Source organism: Cucurbita maxima, unplaced genomic scaffold, assembly GCF_002738345.1.
Source record: "Cucurbita maxima cultivar Rimu unplaced genomic scaffold, Cmax_1.0 Cma_Scf00099, whole genome shotgun sequence".
Lineage (NCBI taxonomy): Eukaryota > Viridiplantae > Streptophyta > Magnoliopsida > Cucurbitales > Cucurbitaceae > Cucurbita > Cucurbita maxima.
In genome coordinates this window covers 92617-100521 of record NW_019272115.1, presented here as the reverse complement: position 1 = coordinate 100521, position 7905 = coordinate 92617, and positions in this window count along the sequence as shown.

Below are 7905 nucleotides of genomic sequence, written 5' to 3'. Positions count from 1 at the left end.
AGATTAGGGTTTTCGAAATAGGGTTCGTTTTGAAGCACTCTTTTACTGTTTTATGCACTCCGTTTCTTCGAAATTCTATTCTAAATCATCAAGCCTGATCGTTCCCAACAAAACTTTTCAAAAATGTCGACCGTGACTCGGTTTTTTTAGCGAGTACTTCAAACGTCCGAGATCTGGGTTTCCGAATTAGGGTTCGATTTGAAGAACTCGTTAACTTTTTTATGCACACCGATCTTCAAAATTCTATTCTAAATAATTAACCGTAAACATTCCTCACAAAACTTTAGAAAACGTCGACCGTGACTCGATTTTTTTAGCACGTACTTCAAATGTCCCTGATAAGGGTTTTCGAAATAGGGTTCGATTTGAAGCACTCTTTTAATGTTTTATCAATTTCTTTGAAATTCAATTCTAAATTATCAAGCCTAATCATTCCCCACAAAAGTTTTAAAAAACATCGAACATGACTCGGTTTTTTTAGTACGTACTTCAAACGTCCCAGATTTGGGTTTCCGAAGTAGGGTTCAATTTGAAGAACTCCTTTACTGTTTCGATGCACTCCGTTTCTTCGAAATTCTTTTCTAAATCATCAAGCCTCATCATTCCCCACAAAACTTTTTAAAAATTTCGACCGTGACTCGGTTTTTTTAGCACGTACTTCAAACGTCTCAAATTTGGGTTTCCAAAGTAGGGTTCGATTTGAAGGACTCTTTTACTGTTTGATGCACTCCGTTCGTTCGAAATTCTATTTTACATCATAAAGCCAAATCATTCCCCACAAAACTTTTGAAAAACGTCGACCGTGACTCAGTTTGTTTAAAACGTACTTCAAACGTCCCAAATTTGGGTTTTCGAAGTAGGGTTCGATTTGAAGAACTCCTTTACTGTTTTGATGCACTTCGTTTCTTCGAAAATCTATTCTAAATCATCAAGCCTAATCATTCCCCACAAAACTTTTTAAAAATGTCGATNATTTTACATCATAAAGCCAAATCATTCCCCACAAAACTTTTGAAAAACGTCGACCGTGACTCAGTTTGTTTAAAACGTACTTCAAACGTCCCAGATTTGGGTTTTCGAAGTAGGGTTCGATTTGAAGGACTCTTTTACTGTTTTGATGCACTCCGATTGTTGGAAATTCTGTTCTAAATCATCAACCGTAAACATTCCTCACAAAACTTTAGAAAAACGTCGACCGTGACTCGGTTATTTTAGCACGTACTTCAATCGTCCCAAATTTGAGTTTCGAAAATAGGGTTCGATTTGAAGAAATCGTTTACTGTTTTGATGCACTCCGTTTCTTCGAAAATCTATTCTAAATCATCAAGCATAATAATTCTCCACAAAGCTTTTTAAAAATGTCGATCGTGACTCGGTTTTTTTAGCACGTACTTCAAACNGACCGTGACTCGGTTATTTTAGCACGTACTTCAATCGTCCCAAATTTGAGTTTCGAAAATAGGGTTCGATTTGAAGAACTCGTTTACTGTTTTGATGCACTCCGTTTCTTCGAAAATCTATTCTAAATCATCAAGCATAATAATTCTCCACAAAGCTTTTTAAAAATGTCGATCGTGACTCGGTTTTTTTAGCACGTACTTCAAACGTCCCAGATTTTGGTTTCCGAAGTAGGGTTAAATTTGAAGAACTCTTTTACTGTTTTGATGCACTTCGTTTGTTCGAAATTGTATTCTACATCATCAAGCCTAATCATTCCCCACAAAACTTTTTAAAAATGTCGACCGTGACTCGATTTTTTTACCACNCTTCAAACGTCCCAGATTTTGGTTTCCGAAGTAGGGTTCGATTTGAAGAACTCTTTTACTGTTTTGATGCACTTCGTTTGTTCGAAATTGTATTCTACATCATCAAGCCTAATCATTCCCCACAAAAGTTTTGAAAAACGTCGACCGTGACTCGGTTTTTCTAGCACGTTTTTCAAACGTCCCAGATTTGGGTTTTCAAATNATTTGAAGGACTCTTTTACTATTTTGACGCACTCCGTTTGTTCGAAATTGTATTCTACATCATCAAGCCAAATCATTGCCCATAAATGTTTTGAAAAACGTCGACTGTGACTCGGTTTTTTTAGCACTTACTTCAATCGTCCCAGATTTGAGTTTCGGAAATAGAGTTCGATTTTAAGAACTCGTTTACTGTTTTGATGCACTTCGTTTCTTCGAAAATCTATTCTAAATCATCAAGCCTAATAATTCCCCACAAAGCTTTTTAAAAATGTCGATCGTGACTCGGTTTTTTTAGCACGTACTTCGAACGTCCCAGATTTTGGTTTTCGAAGTAGGGTTCGATTTGAAGGACTCTTTTACTGTTTTGATGCACTTCGTTTGTTCGAAATTGTCTACTACATCATCAAGCCTAATCATTCCCCACAAAAGTTTTGAAAAACGTCGACCGTGACTCAGTTTTTTTAAAACGTACTTCAAACGTCCCAGATTTGGGTTTCCGAAGTAGGGTTCAATTTGAAGAACTCCTTTACTGTTTCGATGCACTCCGTTTCTTCGAAATTCTTTTCTAAATCATCAAGCCTCATCATTCCCCACAAAACTTTTTAAAAATTTCGACCGTGACTCGGTTTTTTTAGCACGTACTTCAAACGTCCCAGATTTGGGTTTCCGAAGTAGGGTTCAATTTGAAGAACTCCTTTACTTTCTTTATGCACTCCGTTTGTTCGAAATTCTATTGAACATCATCAAGCCAAATCATTCCCCACAAAAGTTTTGGAAAACGTCGACCGTAACTCTGTTTTTTTAACACGTCCTTCAAACGTCATAGATTAGGGTTTTCGAAATAGGGTTCGTTTTGAAGCACTCTTTTACTGTTTTATGCACTCCGTTTCTTCGAAATTCTATTCTAAATCATCAAGCCTAATCATTCCCCACAAAACTTTTTAAAAATGTCGATCGTGACTCGGTTTTTTGAGCACGTACTTCAAACGTCCCAGATTTGGGTTTCCGAAGTAGGGTTCAATTTGAAGAACTCCTTTACTTTCTTTATGCACTCCGTTTGTTCGAAATTCTATTGAACATCATCAAGCCAAATCATTCCCCACAAAAGTTTTGGAAAACGTCGACCGTAACTCTGTTTTTTTAACACGTCCTTCAAACGTCATAGATTAGGGTTTTCGAAATAGGGTTCGTTTTGAAGCACTCTTTTACTGTTTTATGCACTCCGTTTCTTCGAAATTCTATTCTAAATCATCAAGCCTAATCATTCCCCACAAAACTTTTTAAAAATGTCGATCGTGACTCGGTTTTTTGAGCACGTACTTCAAACGTCCCAGATTTGGGTTTCCGAAGTAGGGTTCAATTTGAAGAACTCCTTTACTTTCTTTATGCACTCCGTTTGTTCGAAATTCTATTGAACATCATCAAGCCAAATCATTCCCCACAAAAGTTTTGGAAAACGTCGACCGTAACTCTGTTTTTTTAACACGTCCTTCAAACGTCATAGATTAGGGTTTTCGAAATAGGGTTCGTTTTGAAGCACTCTTTTACTGTTTTATGCACTCCGTTTCTTCGAAATTCTATTCTAAATCATCAAGCCTAATCATTCCCCACAAAACTTTTTAAAAATGTCGATCGTGACTCGGTTTTTTGAGCACGTACTTCAAACGTCCCAGATTTGGGTTTCCGAAGTAGGGTTCAATTTGAAGAACTCCTTTACTTTCTTTATGCACTCCGTTTGTTCGAAATTCTATTGAACATCATCAAGCCAAATCATTCCCCACAAAAGTTTTGGAAAACGTCGACCGTAACTCTGTTTTTTTAACACGTCCTTCAAACGTCATAGATTAGGGTTTTCGAAATAGGGTTCGTTTTGAAGCACTCTTTTACTGTTTTATGCACTCCGTTTCTTCGAAATTCTATTCTAAATCATCAAGCCTAATCATTCCCCACAAAACTTTTTAAAAATGTCGATCGTGACTCGGTTTTTTGAGCACGTACTTCAAACGTCCCAGATTTGGGTTTCCGAAGTAGGGTTCAATTTGAAGAACTCCTTTACTTTCTTTATGCACTCCGTTTGTTCGAAATTCTATTGAACATCATCAAGCCAAATCATTCCCCACAAAAGTTTTGGAAAACGTCGACCGTAACTCTGTTTTTTTAACACGTCCTTCAAACGTCATAGATTAGGGTTTTCGAAATAGGGTTCGTTTTGAAGCACTCTTTTACTGTTTTATGCACTCCGTTTCTTCGAAATTCTATTCTAAATCATCAAGCCTAATCATTCCCCACAAAACTTTTTAAAAATGTCGACCGTGACTCGGTTTTTTGAGCACGTACTTCAAACGTCCCAGATTTGGGTTTCCGAAGTAGGGTTCAATTTGAAGAACTCCTTTACTTTCTTTATGCACTCCGTTTGTTCGAAATTCTATTGAACATCATCAAGCCAAATCATTCCCCACAAAAGTTTTGGAAAACGTCGACCGTAACTCTGTTTTTTTAACACGTCCTTCAAACGTCATAGATTAGGGTTTTCGAAATAGGGTTCGTTTTGAAGCACTCTTTTACTGTTTTATGCACTCCGTTTCTTCGAAATTCTATTCTAAATCATCAAGCCTAATCATTCCCCACAAAACTTTTTAAAAATGTCGATCGTGACTCGGTTTTTTGAGCACGTACTTCAAACGTCCCAGATTTGGGTTTCCGAAGTAGGGTTCAATTTGAAGAACTCCTTTACTTTCTTTATGCACTCCGTTTGTTCGAAATTCTATTGAACATCATCAAGCCAAATCATTCCCCACAAAAGTTTTGGAAAACGTCGACCGTAACTCTGTTTTTTTAACACGTCCTTCAAACGTCATAGATTAGGGTTTTCGAAATAGGGTTCGTTTTGAAGCACTCTTTTACTGTTTTATGCACTCCGTTTCTTCGAAATTCTATTCTAAATCATCAAGCCTAATCATTCCCCACAAAACTTTTTAAAAATGTCGATCGTGACTCGGTTTTTTGAGCACGTACTTCAAACGTCCCAGATTTGGGTTTCCGAAGTAGGGTTCAATTTGAAGAACTCCTTTACTTTTTTTATGCACTCCGTTTGTTCGAAATTCTATTGAACATCATCAAGCCAAATCATTCCCCACAAAAGTTTTGGAAAACGTCGACCGTAACTCTGTTTTTTTAACACGTCCTTCAAACGTCATAGATTAGGGTTTTCGAAATAGGGTTCGTTTTGAAGCACTCTTTTACTGTTTTATGCACTCCGTTTCTTCGAAATTCTATTCTAAATCATCAAGCCTGATCATTCCCCACAAAACTTTTCAAAAATGTCGACCGTGACTCGGTTTTTTTAGCGAGTACTTCAAACGTCCGAGATCTGGGTTTCCGAATTAGGGTTCGATTTGAAGAACTCGTTAACTTTTTTATGCACACCGATCTTCGAAATTCTATTCTAAATAATTAACCGTAAACATTCCTCACAAAACTTTAGAAAACGTCGACCGTGACTCGATTTTTTTAGCACGTACTTCAAACGTCTCAAATTTGGGTTTCCAAAGTAGGGTTCGATTTGAAGGACTCTTTTACTGTTTGATGCACTCCGTTCGTTCGAAATTCTATTTTACATCATCAAGCCAAATCATTCCCCACAAAACTTTTGAAACACGTCGACCGTGACTCAGTTTTTTTAAAACGTACTTCAAACGTCCCAGATTTGGGTTTTCGAAGTAGGGTTCGATTTGAAGAACTCCTTTACTGTTTTGATGCACTTCGTTTGCTATTTGGGTTTTCGAAGTAGGGTTCGATTTGAAGAACTCCTTTACTGTTTTGATGCACTTCGTTTGCTCGAAATTGTATTCTACATCATCAAGCCTAATCATTCCCCAGAAATATTTTGAAAAACGTCAAATGTGACTCGGTTTTTTTAGCACGTACTTCAAACGTCCAAGATTTGTGTTTTCGGATGTGGTTCAATTTGACGAACTCTTTTACTGTTTTGATGCACTCCGATTCATTGAAATTCTATTCTAAATCATCAAGCCTAATCATTCCCAACAAAACTTTTTAAAAATGTCGACCGTGACTCGGTTTTTTTACCACATACTTCAAACTTCCCAGATTTTGGTTTTTGAATTAGGGTTCGATTTGAAGGACTCTTTTACTATTTTGATGCACTCCATTTGTTCGAAAATCTATTCTAAATCATCAAGCCTAATAATTCCCCACAAAGCTTTTTAAAAATGTCGATCGTGACTCGGTTTTTTTAGCACGTACTTCGAACGTCCCAGATTTTGGTTTTCGAAGTAGGGTTCGATTACAAGGACTCTTTTACTGTTTTGATGCACTTTGTTTGTTCGAAATTGTCTTCTACATCATCAAGCCTAATCATTCCCCACAAAAGTTTTGAAAAACGTCGACCGTGACTCAGTTTTTTTAAAACGTACTTCAAACGTCCCAGATTTGGGTTTTCGAAGTAGGGTTCGATTTGAAGAACTCCTTTACTGTTTTGATGCACTCCGTTTCTTCGAAAATCTATTCTAAATCATCAAGCCTAATAATTCCCCACAAAGCTTTTTAAAAATGTCGATCGTGACTCGGTTTTTTTAGCACGTACTTCGAACGTCCCAGATTTTGGTTTTCGAAGTAGGGTTCGATTACAAGGACTCTTTTACTGTTTTGATGCACTTTGTTTGTTCGAAATTGTCTTCTACATCATCAAGCCTAATCATTCCCCACAAAAGTTTTGAAAAACGTCGACCGTGACTTAGTTTTTTTAAAACGTACTTCAAACGTCCAAGATTTGGGTTTCCGAAGTAGGGTTCAATTTGAAGAACTCCTTTACTTTTTTTATGCACTACGTTTGTTCGAAATTCTATTGAACATCATCAAGCCAAATCATTCCCCACAAAAGTTTTGAAAAACGTCGACCGTGACTTAGTTTTTTTAGCACGTACTTCGAACGTCCCAGATTTTGGTTTTCGAAGTAGGGTTCGATTTGAAGGACTCTTTTACTGTTTTGACGCACTCCGTTGGTTCGAAATTGTATTCTACATCATCAAGCCAAATCATTCCCCACAAAAGTTTTGAAAAACGTCGACCGTGACTTAGTTTTTTTAGCACGTACTTCGAACGTCCCAGATTTTGGTTTTCGAAGTAGGGTTCGATTTGAAGGACTCTTTTACTGTTTTGACGCACTCCGTTGGTTCGAAATTGTATTCTACATCATCAAGCCAAATCATTCCCCACAAAAGTTTTGAAAAACGTCGACCGTGACTTAGTTTTTTTAGCACGTACTTCGAACGTCCCAGATTTTGGTTTTCGAAGTAGGGTTCGATTTGAAGGACTCTTTTACTGTTTTGACGCACTCCGTTGGTTCGAAATTGTATTCTACATCATCAAGCCAAATCATTCCCCACAAAAGTTTTGAAAAACGTCGACCGTGACTTAGTTTTTTTAGCACGTACTTCGAACGTCCCAGATTTTGGTTTTCGAAGTAGGGTTCGATTTGAAGGACTCTTTTACTGTTTTGACGCACTCCGTTGGTTCGAAATTGTATTCTACATCATCAAGCCAAATCATTCCCCACAAAAGTTTTGAAAAACGTCGACCGTGACTTAGTTTTTTTAGCACGTACTTCGAACGTCCCAGATTTTGGTTTTCGAAGTAGGGTTCGATTTGAAGGACTCTTTTACTGTTTTGACGCACTCCGTTGGTTCGAAATTGTATTCTACATCATCAAGCCAAATCATTCCCCACAAAAGTTTTGAAAAACGTCGACCGTGACTTAGTTTTTTTAGCACGTACTTCGAACGTCCCAGATTTTGGTTTTCGAAGTAGGGTTCGATTTGAAGGACTCTTTTACTGTTTTGACGCACTCCGTTGGTTCGAAATTGTATTCTACATCATCAAGCCAAATCATTCCCCACAAAAGTTTTGAAAAACGTCG